This window comes from Canis lupus, chromosome 4, assembly GCF_003254725.2.
Source record: "Canis lupus dingo isolate Sandy chromosome 4, ASM325472v2, whole genome shotgun sequence".
Classification (NCBI taxonomy): Eukaryota; Metazoa; Chordata; class Mammalia; order Carnivora; family Canidae; genus Canis; species Canis lupus.
This window is the reverse complement of record NC_064246.1, coordinates 81,320,315-81,347,420: the sequence shown is the minus strand read 5'-3', so window position 1 is coordinate 81,347,420 and position 27,106 is coordinate 81,320,315.

Here is a 27,106-nt window from a genome sequence, read left to right as displayed (position 1 = left end):
TTAAACATTTCATTATAAGGAATACTGAGTTAGAATTGTCTAAGGATTCAATGAAGTTCTCTTTGTGGAAGTAAATGAATGATTTAACGGATCATACAAAAGTCATGTGGGCTTAAAAAAACCACAAGGAACTTTTCTCTGTGTATACTTTCACTCTCATACTTACCAAATGTCTGGAAGTCTTAGCTTAGTAAGAGAATATAGGGTGATAGTATTTTCCTTTGTATCCTTTTTGTGTTCATCATTTTGTTCACCTAGTTAGTTAATTATGGCAAAAACACAGAGAACGTAATTTCGCTGAGCCTGACCCGGCATTCATGCTCATCTGTGATCTAAGGCAAATTTTAGTTTCATCTCACTTATATGAGGAGCTACAGAGTTATCAGATTAGGAATAGAAAACAGGGGATCCCTGAGTGGCGCAGCAGTTTGGCGCCTGCCTTTGGCCCAGGGTGTGATCCTGGAGACCTGGGATCAAATCCCACATCAGGCTCCCGGTGCATGGAGCCCTTGCTTATGTCTCTGCCTCTCTCTCTCTCTCTCTCTCTCTCTCTCTCTCTCTCTCTCTCTGTGACTATCATAAATAAATTTTAAAAAATTGAAAAAAAAAAGGAATAGAAAACAGCAAAACGCCCAGACAGGAGAAAGAACATACATGAGAGCCTGGAAGCAAGAAAGAATGAAAAGCATGTAGGAGATCATGAAGTACACCCCAGCCATACTAAAAGTATGAACTTGAATGCTATGTGGAGGCACTGAATGGAGATGTATTCTTGATGTGAACTGATGAGAAAAAAAATCATTCTAGGAGTCTCTATAGACAGGAGCAAGACTGGAATGATCTGGTGCTTGTGTGATAAACAGGCATGGAAACCATAAAACCCTTATTTTCATGACATGCTTTTCTTTTAACTCAAAACAATAGCAATAAGGAAAACTGTCTAAAGAAATATAATAGGCATAAAGAACCACTTTTTTGTAATAAAAGTACTTTTTTTTGTAAATTTTGCACTTGATTCATAACGTAGCTGGTGTAAATCGTATTAGCCTTTGTTTAAAGTTTACCTGCTTTTTCACTTTTGTAAGAATGTCTTCAGAAAGCAGTCAGTGGGTATAGGATGTTTCCTGAGACTTACAGGACACCTGCCGATTTTCCGAGATTTCCTTAAAAAAATAAAATAAACCTTGAGAACATTGGTCTGACCAAAATGAACAAAAATCCCACTCACAATGTAAAAAAAAACTGCTTTGTAGACTTAGTATTCCAAAATATTTTTTGAAAATCTGATACAACTCAACATCCAAAAAACAAATAATCCAAATAATCCAATTAACTGGGAAGAAGATATGAACAGACATTTTCCCAAAGAAGACATACAGATGGCCAAGAGACCATGAAAAGATACTCATCGTCATCACTCATCATCAGGAAAATGCAAAAAACTACAGTGAGATATCACGTCATACCTGTCAGCACGGCTGTAACCAACGACACAAGAAACACGTGTTGGTGAGGATGTGGAGAAAATTGAACCCTCCAGCACTGCTGGTGGAAATGCAAACTGGTATAGTCACTCTGGAAAATAGTATGGAGGTTCCTCAAAATGTTAAAAATAAAGCTACCTTATGATCCAGTAATTGCACTACTGGGTATTTACCCAAAGAATACAAAAACGGTAATTCAAAGGGCTGCACGCGCCCCTATGTTTATTGCAGCATTACCTACAATCGCCAAATTATGGAAGAGGCCCAAGTGTCCACGGATAAAATAAAAAGTGGTAAATGAGAGAAATACAAAGAAAATACCGCATGATTTCACTCATATGTGGAATTTAAGAAACAAAACAAATGAGCAAGAGACAGACAGAGAGAAAGAAACCATGAAATAGACTCTTAACTGTTGATAACAGACTGATGGTTACCAGAGGGGATGTGGGTGGAAGGAGGGGTGAAAAGAATGATGGGGATTAAATAGTACACTTATCCTGATAAACACTGAGTACAGAATTGCTGGACCACTATATTGTACACCTGAAACTATTATAGCACTGCATGTTTACCGGAATTAAAAGTTAAAACTTTGTAAAAAATAAAAACAAAGCACAGCTTTTTATCAATATACTTTAGTGCAGCTGGCTAACAGGAGCATAATCAAAAATGCATTTTGTTTGAGGATTTGTGAAAGTTGGAAAGCTAATATTTTCATGTTATTTAGAAATTATTGTTCAGGGGCACTTGGGTGGCTCAGCGGTTGAGCATCTGCCTTTGGCTCAGGGCGTGATCTTGGGATCTTGGACCTGCTTCTCCTTCTGCCTGTGTCTCTGCCTCTCTTTCTGTGTCTGTCATAAATAAATAAATAAAATCCTTAAAAAAAAGAAATTATCATTTAAGGCAGTCATTTAAATGTTTATATTCAAATATTTTAAATGTAAATTAATATTACGATATATTATTAAAAATATACAGCTGTTCCACAGGAAGCTTTTAGGGTTCTTTTCTGCATTGAGAATATCACAGTCACAATGTATTGTAACATATCTGGTTCTGTTTGAGGCAATATACTCAGAAGTCAGAATGTATATTCAATTTGTACGTAGTTTGTGAGCATATGCATATGTGTATTTGCATGTGTGCATATGTATCCCGCTGGGTTAAGTTGAAACCTTCTTCCATAAAAAATTCTTTAATATAATTTTTGTATGCTTTTTTTTTCTCTTTTACCATGGACTTTTGAAAAGAAAGGACAGCTGCTACACTAATGATGTATTGACTGGTTGGGATATCTTCTAGTTCTACTATTGTTCAGCTTTTTTTTCTTAGTTTTACTGAAACATTGCTGCCCTGTTTTCTGATATGTTATCCCATAGTTTTCTGACCCATTATATGTTGTTCCATATACTTAAGAGAGTTTGTACATTAGTTGCCTTTTCTTTCTTCTTTCTTTCTTTCTTTCTTTCTTTCTTTCTTTCTTTCTTTCTTTCTTTCTTTCTTTCTTTTCTTTTCTTCTTTTCTTCTTTTTTTCTTTTCTTTCTTCTTTCTTTTTTTCAGTGTTGGCTTCCAACATGTTAACTATTACATACGTACACATCTTATTTTAGTTTATTTTTTTTTGGGGAGGGATTTTTCGCTGACATTAGTTAAACTTTTGAAGAAATAGGTTTATCCAAAAAATGTGTAAAGTTTCTAGCGAATATGTTTTCAAATATTGTTCTGCATAATTTCATTTCTGGGATTCTAATTACACTTAAAATGCTTGATATTTTCCAAAATGAGGCATTGTTAATTGCTTTCAAACATTTTATTTTTCTGATTATGCTTTAGTTTTGACAACGTCTATTAATCTGTGCAAGTTTACTTATCTTCTCTTCTGCAGTCTCTAGTTTGCTGGTATGTTCATCTAGTGAATTTTTCATATTCTACATTGTAATTTTATTCAATAACCTTTAAGCACAGGATACAATAGTTTAATAAAATAATTAAAAATAAAAGTAACACTAACATTCTGGTGAATTGTATTAAAATACAGTGTCTGTTTTCATGTGAAATATCTTATATTTCTTAGTGAATCTTATTTTTTAGCTATAGAAAGCATGAGGACAGAACAAGCAGAGAATCCAAGAATAGTGTTACTTAATTACATAGAACTAAAAGAAAGAAAGGTGAATTACTATAGAGCACAGACATTGGGGTCTAAGATGTCTAGTCCCAAGATTAGTGACAGGCATGAAAATGGAAAGGTCGTCAGGATGTGGAGCATCAGTGTGGTGCGGGAGCTCCAGCAGACAGGTAGGGAGGGACAGCAGTGGGAAAGAAAGCCAGACTTATCCTTACTTATAGATAAACTTCACATTTCTATATAAGGAAATAATAATAAAATTTCAGTTAGTGAGATGCAGAGAACTGTAAGTATTAAATTATTTTTGTTAAATGAATCAGATAATAAACCCATCCATATATATATATATAAGAATTCTCTTCCACAATGAATTTCTTAAAAAATAAATATGAAATGTACATAATTTGGAGGGGCAATTTACAATTGCTGTTTTCAGAATGGACCCAGGAAAATACTGTCCAATTTTGAGATCCAAGTAGTATAGATTCTGATGAAAACAATAAAGTGACCTTGAATCAGCTATCTCTGCTTTCCTGTCTGATATTGTCAAAAATTTTGTGAGCAATAAAAGTAGAATGATCACATGGATAGATAAGAAATAGTAAGTTCTTAAAATAAGCAACCATATGCTCTAGTCTTTGAGAAAAGAAGAATTATTTCCAGATAAAATGGAGAAAATCTTTAAGGAAGTAGGCCAGGAAGGAAGGAGGGAAGGAAGGAAGGAACAAAGAGAGAAAGAAAGACATTAAAGCAAGGTTTTAGGAAGTTTAATTAAAAATAAAATAGTGACATTATGTAATAAGAGAAAAATTATGCATTATTATACAACATAATAATTGTTTTTCAAAAAAATGTTTCTCCTTCTCCCCCATTGTTTATTTTTTCTTTAATATTTTTTAAATTTTTAACCATTTCTTTAATTTAATTTGCCAACATGTAGTATAACACCCAGTGCTCATCCCATCAAATGCCCTCCTTACTGCCTGTCACCTCATCCTCCCATCCCCCCATCTTCCTCCCCTTCTCCCCATATTCTTTAAAGAATGGTTATGTCTTAACTCAGGCTACCATAACACAATACCATAGACTGGATGGCTTAAACAACACACATTATTTCCTTGCAGTTCTGAAGGCTCAAAGTCCAAGAAAAGGTATCAGCATGTTAGGTTCTAGTGAGATCTCAATTCTTGGCTTGCATATGGTAAACTTTTTATTATGTATTCACATGGAAAAGAAAAAGAAGAAAAAAAAGAAAGAAAGAAAAGAAAGAAAGAAAGAAAGAAAGAAAGAAAGAAAGAAAAAGAAAGAGAAAGAAAAAGGAAAGAAAGAAAGACAAGAAAGAAAGAAAGAAGAGAAAAGAAAGAAGAAAAAAAAAAAAAAAAAAAAAAAAAAAAAAAAAAAAAAAAAAAAAAAAAAAAAAAAAGAAAGAAAGAAAGAAAGAACGAAAGAAAGAAGAAAGAAGAAAGAAAAGAAAGAAGAAAGAAAGAAAGAAAGAAAGAAAAAGAAAGAAAGAAAGAAAGAAGAAAGAAAGAAAGAAAAAAAAGAAATCCAACCCTTTGGTGTTTCTACTTTTTTTTTTATTTTTATTTATTTATGATAGTCACGGAGAGAGAGAGAGAGAGAGAGACAGGCAGAGGGAGAAGCAGGCTCCATGCACCGGGAGCCTGACGTGGGATTCGATCCCGAGTCTCCAGGATCGCGCCCTGGGCCAAAGGCAGGCGCCAAACCGCTGCGCCACCCAGGGATCCCTGGTGTTTCTACTTTTAAGGGTACTAACAATGGAGTCGTTCATTTTATTGAAGTGAAAAAAAAATCTGATATTGGGATCCTAGAACCATAAGAGGAGCAAGAGGAGATAAGAGAAGGGAGTTCTTGAATTTCGGTTTGTGGAGGATTATCAGTTATTGGTAATGAAGTTTCAGGTATGACCATGCTTAGTGTGGATGGCAGAGAAGTTTATGTTGTAATTCATTGTTGTAGAGAATATCAAGTAAAGGGTATTAGAAAGATCATCTATGGAGATATTAAATCATCACAGTTCAAGACAAAAGAAATATTAGAAAAGATGTCAGCAAACTAAGGACCAAAATCATAGATGCCTCCACAAGATCAGATAGTGAATGGAATAATCAGATGATATTAGCTACAAATATGGCTTTCATAATATGTTTCATCAATGCTTTGTTTTATGCTGGGCATCATCAAACAGCAACTGTCCAGAGAAGAACACTGAATAACAAAAAGTACCTAGAGACACTTTCTTTCCCTTATTTCACATACTTTCAGGGGAAAAAAAAAACACAGTTATAATGGACAGAAGTTATAAGGCAAATGTCAGTCCTAAAAATTTAACATTTTAAACAATGGTCTAGTTTGGAAAAATGGGCCTCAAATTACTGAATGTTCAAGGAAAGTCTGCATGACCATCTGTCAAGAATTCTGTAGAGAAGATTACTTATTTTTATGGGAAGACCTTTTACTACTTCAGCATTCCACCCTTGTAATGGAAACAGTAGAAAAATACAACAGGTTGATCAAATCACTTTCTCCTCCCCTCCCTCTCCCTCCTACTCTCTTCCTTCTTCCCTCCCTTTCTTCTTTCCTTCTTTTCATCAAGTGCCAGAAACTGTGCTAAGTGCAGTGGATAAAGAGTTATAAATACATTCAGTGCACTTAGATACTATAATTCTAGTGTAAGGGAAAGGAAATCAAAGTAGGGATGCATATCTTCAAATATACTTGTGTATATGGGAATCAAGGATGGCTTCACAGAGGAGAAAATGCTTGAGCTGGTTTTGTAGGATGAGGTGGACTTGGATAGTTTGAGAAAAGAGGAAGCAAATTTTAGAAGCTAAAAAAAGCATTTGCAGGGCGCACCTGTGTGGTGAAGTTGGTTAAGCTGTGGACTCTTGGTTGTGTCTCAGGTCATGATCTTAGCAGCCCCACTTCTCTATCCATGGTTAGTGTAGAGTCTGCTTGAGATTCTCTCCCCTCTCCTACTTATTTAAAATAAATAAATCTTTTTCAAAAAAGGCATTTGCATAGATGTGGAGGCCCATAACTGTAGACACTAGGAAAAGGCCATGCTAACTTTAGTAGAAGATGATTAGGATTGGAGGAATGAAACTGTTGGCAATGAGTGGAAAATGAAGTAGGGACCATGGGCAGGAGCTTGGTTATGAAGAACGTTACAATTAAGATCCTCTGCAACCAGAGAGTTTATGATTTATCAGGTTGTTTCTTGCTTGCTTATTTGTCCTGAAATATAAATGTGGTCATGTCACCTCTTTAGCGTGATGGTCAAGTCCACCATCCTTTTGTCTCAGTAATCCTAAATTCCATCTGTAGCTATTCTCCCTCATCCCTTTCAATGAAGGTGAAACACTTGTGCTTCAACCCCCATCAGGTTCTTCTAAAACTGTATGTTCTCTCTTGCTTCAGAGTCTGTTTAAAGCTGTTTCCCAAATGGGACAATCATTTCCCAAAACATTCTTTATGTTCCTCACTTTCAATTTGGAAATTCACATGCAACTTTCACGTTACAGTTGATCACAAGGCCTTTGGCTGACTCTGAAGCATTTCCAGACCTTTACTTATGGGCTTCCATAGGAACTCTGATTTCATTTTTATGGTATATATATCATTGCTAGCTATATTTAAGTGTTTCATCTTCAACTATAAGCTCCATGAGACCAGGACCTCTGTATTCTCTTTACTGCTGATTCAAAGGAGTGGGTGTACGATTGGATAGACAGCTAAATGGAATCAAATACAAATCAAGGGTGATTGAAATTTGGGGGATCAAGCAGGATGTAACTTGATCCAGTATATGGTTTAGAAAGTTATCTTTGTTGAGTATAAGGCACAAATGTGGAAAGAGGTAAGATTAGAGTAAAATTATCAGGATATGAATTAGGAGGATATTTTAATAGCTTAGGAAAGAAGGCATTATGGAGGAATAGAGAGTGTCAAGTGAAAGAAGGATTACAGAGATATTTAGATGGCGTACAATAATTAATTGGCTGTATAGGTGGTGAGGGGAGAGAGGTGGTGGTGGTGATGAGGATGAGAATATTATTCTGGCCGATTAACTAAGTAGATAATGGTGTCTCTTATCGGAACAAATATTGAAATATGAATTAGCTGGTCTTGGGATGAGGAAATAGGTCCAGTTTTAAACAAACTTAAGCTATTCATGTAGAAAGGAAATTGCCTTTACGATATATCTACCACTTTCTACATAGGTTTGGACAGGAAATCTAAGTTATGGAATCAGTGTAGAGAAGATAATTTTTTAAGTAATGAAAATAAATAGGCTTTCAGCAGGCAAAAATGTAAAATGAGAAGGCCATATCATAGGATATTACCTTGGGGAGCCTCAATCTAAAAAGATTGCAAAAAAAAAAAAGAAAAAGAAAAAGTAGCTAAGATAGCAAAGTTATAGGACAATGAGGAGAGACTTTACACATGGAACCCAAGGAAAAATAAAATTTCCTGGAGCAAGTGATCAAAACTATCAGATATGGCAGGGAGGTCAAATAAGAAAAGCCTGGAAAGTGTTCATTAGATTTTAACACAAGTCATTGCTGCCTATTATCAGAGAGGTTTCAGTCAAATGGTAGGGCCAGTGACGAGACCACAGAGGCTGAGGAGTGATTGTGAGGAAGGTTTAATAAGATTATCTCCTCCATAGAGAAATGTACCTGTGTTAGGAAAGAGAAGGAAGGCACCACAAAGCACTCAAACGAGTGGAAGGGCATTTGTTAAAATGGGATTAGCCTTGGTTGCAGTGACATTTCAGAGTAAGAACACTTGTTTTGCATAAGGAAACAAGATCCCCCAATTCTATTACCTACACAAAGCAAAGTGCCCACTCAAAAAATATTAACGCCTGCCTGCTGAAATGGGTAGCAACCCTATTTTTGTTTCAGTGTGAAGGTACTAGTATTTGTCCTCTAATATTTTAATCTGAAGGTTAAGGTGATAAAAATGGCTTGATAGGTACTTAAAAGTATTTTGTGACATTGAATGGCTGTTTAAATCTAAAACATCTCTATTACTCTTTCAGCAACCACTAGTTGGGGGTGCTGAATAGATAACACACGTCTATGGGAGCTTGCTTTTTAAATGTCTGCATACCCATTAGGAGACAGGATTTCTGTCCTCGTACCTCAGTAGATAATTTATCATTGACAGTCACTTCCGTTAAGACTGCAGTCTAAATTTTAAACACTCCTTTCCTCACCTTCAACTAGTTACAATGTCACTTTGTGTATTGTCATAAATATTTCATGTTGGAAATTTGTCAAGAAGAGAAAAAAAAAAGCAATATGCACATGGTTATTCCCCTGAGGTGTATTCTCTAATAGCTAAAGCGTCTTACAATACAGAAATTAAGTCAATTATAGTGCATTACCTTGGTAGAGTATTATTCTCTTTCAAATAATCATACAAATTTTTGTGACATATAAGCAAGAAACGAAGTTCCACTAAAAGGCAGCTATAGAGTGATTTGGTCACCACTATTTCAAGCATAAAATATGTGTACCCTTCTTGACAATATTTAGAAGATAATATGCAAACATTAAAATAGCTGAGATACGTTTTTAATATATAAGGTGTTTTATTTTCTCCCAAATTCATTTTGATTTTCAATAAGAAGAGGATATATCATAGACTCCTTTATTGCTGTTGTTCTAGTTTATCCAACTGTACATAAAAAAGCCAGTAAAAAAATTGTCAGCAACTAAAACTATACCACCCGTAACAGAAAAGTTTCTTGGCCTTTTATGAGTAATCTTAAGGTAACACTGTAATATTATATTCTCCATAGTATATTCATCAATAAATGACATTTCTCTTCATGGATATGGGACATAAAATCCTCTCCCTCCAGGATTCCACAAGTGGTCTCAGTCATTCTTTATGAACCACAGGAAACCCAAAGATATTTTGGTTTTCCTGGAGATTGAATTCTGCTCTTGGGTGAAGCAATTGTTAAGGACAAAATTCCAACCTCACAGAGGGTTATTAGACTTGAGTTGCCCTGAGACAGAATTCTTACGTTGCTCTGGATTAGTCTGTATTATTTGGAACTGATTGTATCTTCGCCCCACTAAAGGGTTCAAACATGCAATTAAAAACAAAGCACAATTGCTTCCTTTGATCTAACTAGAACTAAAAGTCATGATTTTTTTGTTCCTGCTTGCTGTTAGAAATTTACAGCTTAGTTAATAGGCCTTTGATTGGGCATCAGGCTAACTCATATATTACAATGAATTGAGGATGGAACACATGGCCAGTGTCCTGGGAAAACTCCTGGAGGAGGGCATGGATCCCAGCATCAGTTCAAGTGCCTTCACTTCACATCAGGCTCTCACATCAGGGAGAGGTGGAGTCAGTGGCGAACAGGTGCAAGGGGCTACAAGACTCATGATAGAACAGGGCCAATCGGCTGCTACTCATACTTCAGTAGATAGGCCAGCAAGAGCTTCACCACTTTTATATAATAGGTCTTTTTTCACATGTCCATTTCTCTTAGCCTTTTGAGTGCCTTCGTCAATATCCTTTCAAGGTAATCCTGGAATACACGCATCATTAAAAACCAGGGTTCTTTTCTTTCTAGGATTCCTAAAACCAATCCAGAAACACATATTGGGACTAGATGTGAAATCAAGTAAAATCCTTTGAAGGGTGGATAACTTTGCCTCAGCATTGGAGGGTAAACATTGTGAAGACAGAAGAAACAAGGAAGCACTAGTATTTATACCCATGCACCGGTAGGACATAGCAGCCACCACGGGGGCTGTGAAATCCAAGAAACTTCTGGGATTCCACACATACTCTGTGCAGGTAGGCAGATCAAGCCTTGGCAGCCTGAGGGCAGCCCTCTGACAAAGAGGTGCAAGCGCTGGCTGTTGGGAAATCAAAGAAGTTTTGATGGTTTTGCTGTGCTACAGTCTATATAAACATATCTGTAAGTGTGAGCCCTGCAAGTGTGTGTATATGCTTTTTTCAGTTGTCCTTTCAATAAATATATTTCCTTATTAAAAAATGGTCCTCGGTGACTTTGCTTGGCAGAGCTATATACCATGGTGACACAGAGAGGGCCTTCCTTCAGCGCTGCCTCTCTCCACAGTCCTTGATCTCATATCCATTATATTGAGGAACACATCCCAGGAGGCCTGATGAATGTTTTTCAATTTGCTAAAAGACATCTACCCTAACCCCAGTCACAGAGACTAATGTTTGGATAGATAGATGAGTTAACTCTATCTCTCTCTCTCTTTTTTTTTTTTTTTTTTCTTACTAAAAGATCCAAAAGAAATGGCAACATCAATGAGACAGGCTGGTCATACTCAAAGGAAGCCCAGTGGTTTATCAACATCACCTTCTTCCGTGGCATCTCTCACTGAGCCCTGACACAATTTACTTAAGGATTAAGATGATGTCAAATCTATGATTCTCATCTAGATTGTAAATTTATGTGAAGTTACAGGATCATATATTTTTAACGTTGGAAGAAACTATGATGTCACTTAGCTCAATCCTCTCATTTTACAAAGGATGAAGCCATACTTGAAGAGGGCAACTACCTTTACAGAAAAACCTAGATTTTAAAAATATGAAGTGTGATAGTCTTGACTCTCGGTTCAATAATTTTTCTTCGTCCTTATATGCTGTTCAATTTTCCTAATGCTCCCCACTGTCATTCTGCAATACAAATATGAGCTTATAGGTAGACACTTACGGCTATATTTAAAGGAGAGCCCAAATTCGTGATCCGGGTGTACGTGCATTATGTTGTAGCTACCACAGTTTTCTATGGTGTATTTTAAAAATTCCTTCTTATTGCATAATTAGCTCATACGGCAGCAAAAGATGGATGGTTTGATTTTCTAAGTGGGTATAAAACTTTAAACATATACAGTGGTTCTGAGGAAATGAAGTGTCCTATTTCTCCCTTCAAAATTGTTCTTCAGAGTGATATGTGATCAGGAAGGCAAAAATCTCACTTTTTTAAACAGTGTGCATGCACAAGAGGTCACAGTTAAGGTTACCTTGGGAGTTCTAATTCTGAATTTCCTGAATTTTGTGGGTTTAAATCATAACTTTAATGTTCCATTAATGCAGGGCATTTTTTTTACACTGAATTGTTTTATGTCTTTTATTCTGCACTAATGGACATTGTGTTGATTTCTATGAATACCAAGGAGAGCTCAATATTCTGGTAAAACTCTTTTTAGTTCATGTTTTATTTTTTAAATCCTTTTATTCGAGTTTGACTAAAACAATTTAAAAGCTTTTCTGTCAATAACCATTAAAAAATGTTATAGAAGACGACCATGCAATATCGGTTTGTGTATTTAAAAATTAAGATACGCCTTCTGAAAAGTTTGAAAATTTTATGATTTTGTTTTGTTTTGTTTTAGTAGCTTTAAAATACCATTAAATCATTAGGACAGTATCTGTCATTCAAGTTTAAATCATCAGACTATCCATCATAAAACAAACAAACAAATAGCTATATTGGAATGCTATTTGAAATTGGCTCCCTAGATCTGAAATGGTGTGTTTACTACTTTAGCATTATGTTGACATCTTCAGAATATGACAAATCTAAGATATTTCCCATACATATTTTATATATCATATTTTTGCTTAGAATGAAAATGCTTTCTGGACATATTAAATAAATGAATTTTTGAAGCAATAGAACTGTACTCTGATCCACATTTTATTCCTAGTTATATATTCAACAGAAATATTTATTAATATGTATGAGTTCGTTCACAAAAACGTCCATAGCCTTACTCATAACATCAAAAACTGAACAAAACTATGGGAATACGTATGTGTGTGTGTGTGTGTGTGTGTGTGTATGTATGTGCATATTTATCCATATATATCCATATATATCCATATATATATATGGATAAAATTGGGTAGGTCCATGCAATGGAATATTATACAGTGATGCTAATGAACATACTATAATTATATGCAAAAAATATATCTCACAAACATAATGTTGCCCTTAAGAAGGCAGACATAAACAATTTTATGTCATATGATTGCATTTATATAAACTTCACAAAGAAAACAAGTCTATGGTTTTGGAGTTAGGATAGTGATTACTTTGAGGGAAGCAGTGACTAGGAAAGGGAGTTTCTGGAGGTGATATTGTCAGGCAATTTTGTTTCTTGAGCTGAGTTTCGGTTACACAATTGTGATCAGTCTGTAAAATCTCAGAGCTATATATTTATGTGTTGTGACATTGCTCTAAAATCACTAAAATTTCAGTCAGCAACAACCAGAAAAAGCTAAAATGAAAGTAAAATGTATTTTGGAATCACATAGATTAGGTCCAGATGTATCTCTAGTTTTACCTGAAGTTGCTCTCAGGTTGAGGTTGGACCATCAACATTATACAATTGCTGTAAATGTTAATGCCAAAGGTTAAACTACTAACGTTATGAATAAATATTTAGGTAAGTACTGTTAGTTTTTTGTTTGTTTTCATGCAAAATTTCAAATGCAGAGTGAGCACAGAGCTGGAAGTTAAGTTTATATCCGATTCTACATCCCACAGATTTTTCTTAGATCATATTGCCTCTCTTCTAGTGTGATTTTTCTCTTAAGGAAGAATTACACATTACTGCAATTAATACAAATATACGGAATGATATATTAAAAAGCATGAAGAATAAAATTCAACTATTATCATTCACTTTTAACCTAAGCTTTTTTTTTTTTTTAATCTAGGATAAGGGAAAAACACATTTCAAATTTTAATTTGTTTGAACTCTCAATGGCCTCAAAACAACTAGTCATGACAGTACCAGATGTTCTCAACAGTGATTTTGATTTGCCAGTTGGTATTTTCTTTCATGAGAGTTTGGGATCTGATGACTTGCAACTTAACTAAAAAAAGAGAGAGAGAGAGAGAATGGTCTACACAGATTCCTTTATAACCTTGTCATCCTGTCACTGCGCTCCCAGGTACCACTGAGTTCTCTCACATAACAGCTTGTTTAATTCTCTGCCTTCTGACAAAATAGAAAGATGTTGACTTGTTTTTTTAGGGTACTCTTTCTCATCTGTGAAAACTGTCATGATACCTTGACTCGCTAGGTCTCTTGCAGGCAGTCTCTGAATGGCTCCAATTTCTCCTCTACCGACCGATTCATTGAAATGGCATAAAAGTGGGGTCCATTTAAGCCAGGGCACAGAATATTTGCCTGTCCTCATTTTAAGAAAGTGTACGTGAACTTCCTCATCATATCTTGGATGAAAATGAAAACATAACCAATTTAACCTCCTAGCAAAGAAGGATGATGGGTCACAAGACAGACCCAGAACCTAGCATGAGAGCTGCCCAGGAGTTCCCTGCAGGTGCTAAGGGAATTAACCCAGATGCAGACACTCACCAGGGAAAACATTGAGAGGATGGAGATTTCTCCTCCATAATTCACGACAGTGGCTACCAGGGACCCCAGGGTGGCTACGATCAGGTGTCAGAATTACAACCAGTGTGTGCATTTACTACATTTACTGTCCTGGGTGATGAATGGCTACCTGTTCATGAAGAGGAGTATCTGACATTTAGCATTTAACGAAGAGAGACCCAGCCCCTTACCTTGGTTCCACTTAGAATTTCTCATGTAGGAAAGCCGTGGGACTGTGGGTAGGATCAGATTGAAAGACTAAGAAAAAAGCACAACTGCAGGTGAGTGAATAATCAACTGCAGAGCAAGTAGGTGCCCAGAAGAGGATTTTGTGGTCCTGGAATCATGTCTGATAACCAGCAAAGGCGCATTGCAGAAATAAATTCCAACTCTGTAGCGGAGTACATAGGATGATTCCAAGCCTTATCGAATGCAGCTAGCCCCCTGCAACAGTTAGCATGGGTGTAAACTTTGTTTTTTTTTTTTTTTTCCTTCCCTGGAAAAATAGGCAGGTCTGTTTCTCATGAAGGCTCAGATATTTAGAATTCTGAGCAACAGAGTCAGGGATGTGAGGTTCAGTTGACAACTTGTTTAAAATGTTTTTTAAAACATAGCTGTGTTCCTTTTTGAGATAGATTGTTATTCCAGAAAAGGCAAACTTATAGAGTAGGGAAATAAATTAGTGGTTTCTGGTTTAGTGTGGAAAAAGAAAATAGAGAATGACTGCAAACGGGCACAAGGGATTTTTGTTTTGTTTTGTTTTGTATTTGTGTGTTTGTTTGTTTGTTTGTTTTGAGTGAGGGGTTTTTCTAAACCTGGGCTGAGATGCTGGTTGCTATACGACTCTGGAAATGGGCTTAAATTATTAAATCACACAATTAATCAGATTTTTATGGTGTGTACACAATACCTCAAAAAAACCTATTTAAAAAGTCTTGGGTGTTTAGGCTTCTCTTAATAAGCTTTGGTCCTCATTGTCTTTTCTTTAGAATAGGCTTTTTTCATTATTTTCTCATTTTGTGTGATCCCTTATAGTTAATAAAGACCCTCAAGAAAACCAAACCAAACCAAACAACCCCAAACCCGAACTGAAATTCATTGACATCACTACAAATTATCTTTTTTTTTCCCCTTCTAGTGGAAAGCAAAATGAAAAGAAAAACAGATTAAATCAGTGTCTATTTGTTTTAAGCAAGATACAAAAGATCTCTTGGGCTCTTATCAAAATATAAGCCTGTATCCCATAATGAAAGTGAGTCTATGCAATGCCTGCAAATCTCCTTTTATAATCCTTCTTTATGTTAAAATCATACTGGCCTATTTTTTCACACTTCCATAAAAGAATAGGAATAAACTACCCTTTTGTGTCTTTTGAGTGTGAGGATTGGGATAGAATGTTACCACAGACTGACCTTTAAGGAAAAGAGAAAAGGAGTCCGAACAGCCTTCCTTTCCCCTGACTCTCACCCTAAAAACTTTATTTGGAAATAAGTTTTGTAATGTGCCCTTCCAAAAAACTCTACTGTAGCCCACAAACAGCTTCTTTATCTTCTGTTCTAGTTTTTCATATATATATATATATATATATATATATATATATATATATATGAAATAATATATATTTTTTATATATATAATTAACACATGTTATATAATATATAACACATGTTATACATGTTATAAATATGTGTTATAATATATAACACATATAACATGTTATAAAATCGACCATCTTGGGGCACCTGGGTGGCTCAGTGGGTTAAGCATCTGCCCTCCGCTCAGGTCTTGATCTCAGGGCCCTGGGATGAAGCCCTGTGTCGGGCTCCCTGCTCCCTGGGGAGTCTGCTTCTCCCTCTCCCTCTGCTGCCCACCCCTCACCCTTGTGCTCTCAGGCTCTCACTATCTCTCTGTCAAACAAACAAATAAATAAAATCTTAAAAAAAAAAAAAAGGCCTCTCTTAACCATTTTTAAACAAATAGTTCAGGAGTGTTAAAGACATTTGCATTGTTACGGAACAGATCTCCAGAACTTTTTCATCTCGCAAATATGAAACTCAAACCTATTATGCAACTTCTCTTTTGCCCCCACCCCCAATCCCTGGTAACTACCACTCTATGAACTTGACTCCATTTTTGCCTGCATGCAAGTGGAATCCTAGAGTATTTGTTCTCTTTGAGACTGGTTTACTCCACCTGCACAATGCCCTCCAGGCCTACCCATGCTGTAGCCCCGCACAGGATTTCTTCCTTTTTCCCTCCAGCTTTACTGGAGCATAACTGGCAAAAAGTGCAGGATCTTTAAAGTGTACAATGTGATGATTTGATATATATATAAACATTGTGAAAGAGCCCCCCACCTCCACTGATTAATTAAACACATTCATCACGTCACATACTCCCCCTCCCCCAATGGGATCATTAAAGTTCTACTCTCTTAGCAAATTCCTATTATAGAAAGAACCACAGTAGTATCAACTATACTCACTGTATTATACATTAGCTCCTCAACCTTATTGATCTTATAACTGGAAGCTTGCACTCTTTCACCAACGTCTTCTTGTTCCCCGCCCCCACCTCTGGCAAGGACCATTGTCCTCTCAGTTTTTAATGATTCAGCTGTTTTTTGTTTTGTTTTGTTTTCTTTAGGATCCACATACAAGCGATACCATTCGGTATTTGTCTTTCTCCATCTGGCTTATTCCATTGAGTATAATGCCCTCCAGGGTCATTTACATTGTTGCAAATGACAGGATTTTCTTCTTTCCCCAGATTGACTAGTATTTTATTATATTCCATTTATTATATGTAAATAAATACATGTCTCCCACATTTTCTGTATCCATTCACCTATCGACGGACATTTGGGGTTGCTTCTACTTTTGGTTATTGTGAATAGTGCTGCAATGGACATGGAAGTGCAGATATCTTTTAGAAATTCTGATTTCAATTATTTTGGACATCTACCCAGAAGTAGGATCATATGGTGGTTCTATTTTTAATGTTATGAGAAAACTGCATACTTCCATTGCGGTTGCACCATTTTACAATTCTACCAGCAGTTGTAGGAATTCCAACATCTCCACACCCTCACCAACACTTGCTATTTCCATTTTTTTTTTTAATAGTAACAATCCTAATGGGTGTGAGGTGATGGGTCATTGTGTTTTTTTTTTTTTTCATTGTGGTTTTTATTTGCATTTCCCTGATGACCAATGATGTGCATCTTTTCAGATACTTATTGGCCACTCAAATATCAGTTTTAGAGAAACATCTATTCAAGTCTAGCTCATTTTTAATGAAGTACTTGAGTTTTTCTGTTTGTTTTGTTTTGTTTTTCAGTTGTAATAGTTCTTTATATATTCCGGATACTAACTCTTTATTAGATATATAAGCTGCAAATTATTTTCTCTCATTCCTTAGTTTGCTTTTTCTCTCTGCTGATTTTGTCTTTTGATGTACAAAAGTTTAATGTAATCTTATTCACCTGTTTTTGCTTTTGTTATCTTTTGGTGCTATTGGTGTCATATCTAAGAAACCATTGTCAAGTCCAATATCATTATAGTTTCGTCATAATGTTTTCATGTAGGAGTTTTATACTTTTAGGTCTTACGTTTAAGTCTTTGATCCATTTTTTAAAAGATTTTACTTATTTATTCCTAAAAGACACAGAGAGAGACAGAGACCTAGGCAGAGGGAGAAGCAGGCTCCCCGTGGGGAGCTTAATGAGGGACTCGATCCCAGGACCCCTGGGATCACAACCTGAGCCAAAGGCAGACTCAACCACTGAGCCACCCAGCTACCCCACCATTTTGAGTTCATTTTTATCTTTGCTATAAGTATCCAACTCCATTCTTTTGCATATGGATATCCAGTTTTCCTAACACCATTTTCTGAAGACACTGTGTTTTTTTTTTGTTGTTGTTGTTGTTGTTGTTGTTGTTGTTTCCCCAATTTAATGGTCTGTTGAAGATCACTTGGCCATACATACAAGGGTTTATTTCTGGGGCCTCTACTACATTTATTGCCATCTGCAACCTTTAACCCACAGGGATAAATGGACTACCCCCTTGAGAGGTAGGGCTATATCCTGGGATCAGCAACAATACTTTGTCCTTGATAGAGCTCTTCTTTTATCACATGGTCTGTGCTTTGGTCTACTGTGTGAAAATCTTTAAGACACAGCAGAGTATATATTTTCTTAATTATTTTTCATCAGCCTTAACATTAACACGTATTTCCCTAACTGTTTAACACTGTTTATTTTGCAAATTTGTGAGTTGTAATGTGGTTTTTCAGCTCAATAGGCATTTTATAATCTGATATACAACTAATCAGCAACTTCTGCTATCAGAAAGACAGTTTTTTTTTTTTTCTATAACAATGTCTTGAGTTTTTTCTTAGCTAACTGCAAATATTAGGTCCATTCAGTTATATTCTGAAGAAGATTGAAATTTGTATGATTCAACCCAGTCCAGATCTAGATCTAGATTGTTATATAAATCCCATTTTTAGGAAATGTCATGGTCTGTATCTCCATATGGCAAACATCTTTCCAGATTCATCTTCTGATTCTTCCTACATTTACTCTGATATAACTCATTCTCTCTTTAAAAACAATTTCTGCAAATTGTTTTCAATTCATTTAAGTTACTCTTTATTCAATCATTATTAAATCAAACTCATCAGGCCTTGGAATCTCCTTACTGAGACACATCCATTTAAATATCCTCTGGTTATATTATTGGACCTCTAGTGACCTTATGCATGGTCAACCTCTCCCTCAATACTATCAAAATTCTGACTTCCCAGAAAGGACCTATCATTGCAATAAGTTCAGTCTTGTCTTCTGTATCTGCATACATGGAATCTGTTATTTTTATTCCAACTCTATACAATAAGATTAATATTGGTTTTAATAAAGGAGTTTTAGATTCCCTTTTATAAAACTGTCTGCTTTTTAAGGCATATAAGACAAAAGACTTAGATCCCAAATACAAGTAGCTAAATTTCCCTAAATCTCCTCACTTTAGGTGAGGAAATATAAAACCTCCATTTAGCTTTAGGTGAATTCTTCACCTAAAACCATGTGTAAATGGTTGAGGAACTGACCAAGAAGGAAGTATAACTTTTTGTTAGAATTTTTCCTGTGTCTTTTATGGAGAAATGTTTCTCAATTCAATAAAAGAAAGTATCTTTACAAAGACTTTGTTTAATATGCTAAATATTTGCACAATAATTTTGATGGTTCTACACAATTTAATGTCATGTAGTAGGTGATAGGAATAGGAAATTAATGTACTGTGACTTCAGTGGGATACTAATTTAATCAAAACAGAATATAAGTTCATAAAAATATGAGTAAAATATATGCCAAAATGGGAGTAGTGAAACAGACAACAATAAAAGCTAATTATGTGTATTATTTTTGCTTTGAAATAAAACATGGCCATTTATAGCACTGACTATAATTAAACAATTTCAGATAAAAATGCCATTCCTGCATCCATTAATCAACAATATTGCATTGTGATTTACAATTAATTTAAGTATTATTGCAGACTCTATAGATTACTGTAACTCATTAGCTTAAAGTGAAGTCTCCTCTTCAAGCAAAGTTAAGCATAGTATTCAAAAATATGCTTTTATTCGCATAGTTTATTTTTCATTATAATTTAAGGTTTATCTAAATTGTACTTAATCCCCCAATTAATATTTGTAACTCAATGATAGGGCATAGTATGACATAAAAACAGTGAGGTTATAAAGTCAGTGGATTTAGATAAATATTTTAATCTGATAATTTAAAGAATCTTTATTTATAGAAGCATTTCAAGGAATCCTGGTGTAGGTGGTCAAAATCCTCACTTTTCAAAATTCTGACCTAGCAACTTAGGGAAAGAAAATAATAAAAGGTGTTGACTTTAGGCCATTTACTAGATTGTCATATAGCATTTTCAATAGTTGCTAAGTATCTTTGATGTCGGTATTTTTACCGCATGTGGATGTAACATGCTCATGATGGGGTCATCATTACTCTCCTAAGCACTCTTTTTTTTTTTTTTTTTTTTTGCTCTATTTCTTATGTCTTTTAGTAACACCTTTATACTCACAAACGTCTTCTTTTCCTCTAACCTCAGCAAAGCCTCCATTTCAGCCTTCTTTAAACTCATTACACTCCCTTAAACTATTGCATTAAGCTCCCATAGATTTCTCAATCCCTATTCTAATCCACACAACACAATGGTGTCAGATTCGTTTCCTAAAGCCACCCCAACTGTGTTACATTTTGCATAAAATCTTTTAAAGAATCTTCCCTATATACCAAATGAAATCTACCTTAATTTTTTCTGTAAAATTCAGAATTATCTGTCCCCAAGTCGGCTTTTCCAATTTTGTTTAATCATATTTCTTGCTACATAATCTCTCTGTTTTATTTTGCTTCAAACTATAAACCAATTTAAATGTTCACTATACACTACTTGAGTTACTCTTCTTGTCCGTTTTATGTGTATGAAAGCCCCGGGTCAAAACATTTCCTGATTTGCTCAGCTGGAAGCAGATTTTCTAAAACCAAATAACAATTCTTGTTCTTTCCTTTTAATCTTATATTTAATATTATGTGAAATAATGACATATATAACTCTAATTTCTTTTCTAGAGCTTATATTTTAAGAGTGTGAAGTCTATTTCAACTTCATACGCACTCAGAAAATATTTAAAGCTTTCTTCAGAGTAGCCATTAATATTTTCCAATAAAAATATTTGGATTTTCTTTTTTTATAAGATTTTATTTATTTATTCATTAAAGACATGGGAAGAGAGAGAGAGGGGGGCAGAGACACAGACAGAGGGAGAAGCAGGCTCCTGCAGGGAGCCTGATGCGGGACTTGATCCCAGGACTCCAGAATTACGCCCTGGGCTGAAGGCAGGCACCAAACCACTGAGCTACTCAGGGATCCCAATATTTGGATTTTCTATTCAGCTTTTACTTCTTTTGAACCAGTGCCCACAAGCTAGTACATATTATTTTTCATCAACAGAATGTATAGAAATGCATTCATTACCTTTAATATTTAATAAACACTGTATAGAACTTACTTTTGTCAGACACTCTTTGAATCATTAAAGATGTTACACATTTTCTTTTTTTTTTTTTTTGTTACACATTTTCCATGGGAAAATCTTAATGTTACTTTATATAGGAGAACTATATAAATCACAATATAGTTTTTCCAAAGCAATATTGAATTTATTAACACAATATAGTAAAGACAGTCATAGAAAAGAGCTTTATGTATAATTTAGTAAAGTCTTCTACCATGATAAAATAAACCAAAATATGGAAATTTAAATCCACTATGAAAACTAATATTTACTTTATAATAAAAGTTGGGATATTATAGGTAAATTTTTCAAGATGTTTTTGGGTTATGAAGAGATTTACTTAAACTCTTTATGCAGATGCATTAGCTTTTTATCCCTGGTAATAAAGAATTATATAATATTCTATGCACTGATAATTAGCTTAAAATTACTATCTAGGGGTGCCTGGTGGTTCATTTGGTTAAGCGGCCAGCTCTGGATTTTGCCTTAGATCATGTCCCAGGGTCCTCAGATCAAGCCCTGCACTGGGCTCCCCACTCAACTGGGAGTCTGCTGAGGACTCTCTCTCCCTCTCCTTTCACCCTTTCCTCCTCCTCTCTCTCTCTCATGAATAAAGAAATCTTTAAAAATAAAATCACCATCTAATTTGGCTTTTCCTTAGAAATCTGCTTTAGTATAAGAATAAATATGTGATTGGGAATATGTGATTACAACTTTTGAACATTTATGGAAATTAATTTGAAAATAGATTCTCATTTTATACTAAAACTAAGCTTGCTTTATCTATGGAGAATCATTAATATGAATTACTATTCTATTTATGCCAAAGATATTCTTTCATTCTTTTCATGCTTTTGGCAAAAAAAAAAAAAAAGTAGTGAGAGAACAACCCAGGAAGGAAGGGACCAATGGAGTCTGGGCCCAGCATTCATCATCTACAATTTGTTTTTAACTCAGTTTTTCTTACTTGAATTGTGTCCCTTAAAAAGATATATTGAAATCTTAACCCCTAATACCTCAGAATTGGAACTTATTTGAAATAGCATCATTGGAGGAGCCCCTGGATGGCTCAGTCCCTTAAGGATCTGCCTTCAGCACAGGTCATGATCTGAGGCTGAGGGTCCTGGGATTGAGCCTGAAGTCAGGCTCCCTGCTCAGCGAAGAGTCTGTTTCTCCCTCTCCCTCTATCCACCCCCCCCATTTGTGCTTGCTTCTTTCAAATGAATAAATAATATCTTAAAAAAAAAAAAAAGAAATAGGGCAGCCCCAGTGGCCCAGCAGTTTGGCGCTGCCTTCGGCCTGGGGTGTGATCTTGGACACCAGGAATCGAGTCCCACATCAGGCTTCCTGCATGGAGCCTGCTTCTCCCTCTGCCTGTGTCTCTGCCTCTCTTTCTCTCTCTCTGTGTCTGTCATGAATAAATAAAAGTAAAATCTTTAAAAAAAAAAAAAAAGAAAAAGAAAAAAAAAAGAAATAGCATCATTGCATCTATAATTAGTAAAGTTTAGAAGTGGTCACACTGAGCATAGGAAGCCCTTAATCCAATACGGCTGGTGTCCTTATAAGAGTAAAGAGTGACAAGAGTCACAAAAGAGAGCACCACGTGAAGACAAAAGACACATAGGGAAAAGACATCCACATGATAAAGATGGATGCAAAAACTGGAGTGAGGCATCTAGGAGCCAAGGAAAACCAAGAATGTCTAGTAACTACCAGAAGCTAGGATAGAAACATGGAACACAAAGTCCTCCAAAAGGCATCAGCCTTGTAAGTATCTTGCTATTGGACCTCTAGCCTCTAGAACTTTGAAAGAATAAATGTCTGTTCTTTTAAGCCACCCAGTGTGTTGTACTTGTATAGTAGATAAAATATTTGAAGGAAATGGTAATTGTTCATAAGGATGTAAGTAAAGAAGACACACATAGTACTGGTTTCTGAAATACGTTGGTATTGAATGATAGGACGGGAAGTCTGGACTTTGTTTGGCTTCAGAGCACCACTGAAAGCTTCTGGCCAGAAAAGTAATGTGACAAGAAGTGTGTTTCAGGAAGATCAATATAACTGCAAGGAATTAGATCTTATGGAGTAGAAATAACTGGAGGCAGCATGAATAGTTAGGAGACCGTGAGTTTCAGAGGCAGCGGTGCAGGTAAGACATATGAAGTATTTGAGAAGAGCCTTTGCAAAGGATTCAGGGGAAGGAAAATGCGGAAGATATAATACTTGTATATGCAGAAACAAAGAAGGCGAAGATAATTTCATGTTTCAAACCTGGGTGAATGAGACTCTGGCTGTCTCATTACAGAGACAGTTTGTGACAAGAGATCTATTTTGTTTTACTGTGTATTTAATGTTGACCTTGTCCGGTGTGCATTACTGGTAATGCAACTCAGAGAAAGAGGGTAGCTGGACGTACATAACCTAATTTAGAAAAGAGGTAGAAATTATAGCAGCTAATATCCTTTGGCGGGTGGTATACTCTGGACCACAGGATGCTAAGAGCTTCCAGGTATTGTCTTATTAATCCATAAATACTTCTGTGAACTACAACCGCTATTACAAACATTTAACAGATGAGGAAAATTGAGGCGGAGGAAGGTAAAATAATTTACCATTGCTACACTAAGAGTAAGTGGGGAGCCAAGATTGGAATCCAGGTTGTCATATTTCAAACTGTGGAGTCATCTTATTAAAAAAAAAAATGAGAGCTGAATTAAAAACTTAGATGAGATTCGTGGAAGTTAGCTTGGAGAGTCAGTAGGGCCAGAATCATGGTGTTCAGAATACATGAAGTAATATACTCTAAGGGGAATAATTCCAGTTATTTAGGAAAGAGTGAGACCCCCCTGCCTAGCTGTGGGTGTTTTTCCTTCAAAATCAGATGCTATATTAGCTGACATGACCCTCAAATGACTCTATCATCCATTTTACCACCATTAGATTATATATATATATATTTTGAACTATCATTTATATTAAGCCTTAGCATAAAGGGTATATTTATATAATATTTAAGAATTTTTAAATAGAAAAAACATAAAGCTCTTAAACTACAAGCTAGCCAGAAAAACTTAAACTCTTCTGTGGCTCAGACCTAAATTTAATAAATGTACTCATGAAGCACAAATCATTTAATAGTGTGTTATTCTTTTCTGGGATAGTTTATAAAAAAAATGTTTCAGTAAAAGTAAATAAAATAATAGCAGTGTGCCAGAAGGGACATAGTGTTCAGTGCATGTTGTATTTCCCTGGAGATTTTGACTGAATGGATTACCTTTTCTACTTCCCCCTCTTAACCAGCTTTGACATAAGAGTGGTAGACTGTTAAGTTTCTATATTTAGCCGAAAGCTGAGTGAATTTCACTGAAGTGTGAAATAATTTTAAATATGTTTTGTATAAAAATTTGCTGAATTTTAAAACCACTCTGACATCATGGTGATTAAAAATTGCTCAAAACACAAATCGGTGTAGTTAAATATACTGACCATGTGTGATGTTTAAAATATGGAATTATGCTATTATTTTGGGTACACATGGGAGGCACCATCTTTTTTATTATAGTCACATTTTGTATAGAAAAGAAATATTGGGAGTAGGAATAGTATTTAAAATAAGTTTCATCACTGTAACATTAATAGATGCAATAGAAGAATAACCCTATAGCTGTTAACTAAATCTCTCTGAGTTTCTTGCTTTTGTGGAAAGCGGTAGTAGTACTCAGTTTACTAAGAGTGAACTGACCCCATTTCTCTGCAAGGCTTAGTCTATTGTGAGTATTTTTAGCTAAGCTAGTTTTTGTGAGAAATATATTATCGTCATCCACTTTAGAATATTATTGGTGAGGATTATAGCAGAAATATAAATTATATAGAGAAGGGGGAAATATCACAGCTGTGATTCTATTACAGTGATGGTTATTTAACTTTCTTTTCAGCTGTCCACTATCCCACAGATCTTAACAGGGCAATAATGTTAAGATGTGTCCATTAGACAGAGCAAATTATATCTTGGGCAATAACAATGGAAATGATAACCTACTTCACTTGTGATTTAACTCTTTAATTACTACCAATACAGGCAGCATTTTAGTGGAGTCTCATTAAAAAAGTGAAAAATGTTTTCAACTGTATTGAGTTATAATTGAGACAAATACGGAAACACCAATATGGGAATTGTGCACTTTTTAAAGATTTATTTATTTATTTTAGAGAGACATAGAGAGAGAGCATGAGCTGGAGGGGCAGAGGGAAAGAGATTCTCAAGTGGACTCTGTACTGAGGTGGAGCCTGGTGCAGGGCTGAATCTCACAACTCTGAAATTGGGACCTGAGCCAAAATCAAGAGTCACACACTCAACCAACTGGCCACCGAGGTGCCTCAGGAATTGTATATTTTTAAGGTGTACAACTTGATGTTTTTAATTTTTTTAAAGATTTCATTTATTTATTTGAGAGTAAAACACAGCGTGAGAGAGAGAGAGAGAGGGAGAGAAAGCAAGCAAGAGCAGGGGGAAGGGCAGAGGGAGAGGGAGAAGCAGATTCCTTGCTGAGCAGGGAGTCTGATAAAGGGCTGGATCCCAGGACCCCAAGATCATGACTTAAACTGAAGGCAGACACTTAACCAACTGAACCACTCAGGAGCCCCACAATTTGATGTTTTGATATATAGAGAGGTTTTTAAATGATCACTAAAACGAAGCCAATTAACATGTCCATCACCTCACATAGTTTCCATATTTGTGTTTATGTGTTGTGAGAAAACTTAAGGCCTATCATTTTAGCAAATTTCAAGTTTACAAGACACTATTTTAATTGCAGTCACCATGCTGTACATTTCTTCTCCAGAACTCGTTCATCTTGCATGACTAAATCTTTGTACGCTTTGACCAACAACCTCCCATGTCCCCCTTTGCCCTGCCCCTGTCAACCACCATTCTACTCTCTGCTCCTATGAGTTTGACAACTTTAGATTCTACATATAAGTGAGGTTATGCAGTATTTATATTTCTATGTCTGATTTATCTTACTGAGCATAATGTCCTTCAAATTCATCCATGTTATTGCATATGGCAGGCATCCTTTTTAATGTCTAAATGTACACACACACACACACACACACACATATTCCTTGGTCCATTCATCTATCACCAGATATTAAGGTTATTTCCATATCTTGGCTACCGTGAATAGTGCTGCAACATGGGAGTTCATTGAAGAGTATCTCTTCCTAAGAATGACTTTAATTTCTTCACAAATATAGCCATAAGTGGGATTGTTGGATTATATGGTAGTTCCATTTTTAATTTTTTGAGGACGCTCCATACTGTTTTCCACATGGCTGTGTCAATTTACACTTCCACCAGTAGTGTATACGTGTTCTCTTTTCTCTACATCCTTATCAGTACTTATCTTTTTTTAATCCTTTTGTTTTCCTGAGTTGAGGAGAGGAACTATGACAATTGTCTGCATATTTGTTCTGACCACATGATCTTCCACTTTTGCTTTGCCTTTATCACCCCCAGAAGCCTAGTAAATACTGAGCCCTCCTGGCTGTCAGAGAGAACGGATGGAAGCTAGCTAGCGCTTTGGGTAGCATCCAGAAAAGTTGAAGGGCTAAGTGTGCAACCTACCTCCACCTAAGGAGAAGCTGGAGTCTTGGTTATATTGATGGAGTGAACCAGGAGGCAGAGCCTTGGGATACTCCCACATGCCCTTTCAAACTCCCAAAGGATTAGTGATTGCCTGCCCACCAACTCAGTGATGGGTGAGTAAGAAGCCAGTCCCTTTGGAAGAGAAGTTGGAGCATTCACGTGCAATCTAATTTTTCTAGGAAGAAGATGGGAGCTGGGTTTTATTGCTACAGTATGTAGGATATGGAAGACTGACAGAAAGAACCCACTAGGGCTATTCAAAACCACTGATTTATTCTCTTTGGACCCC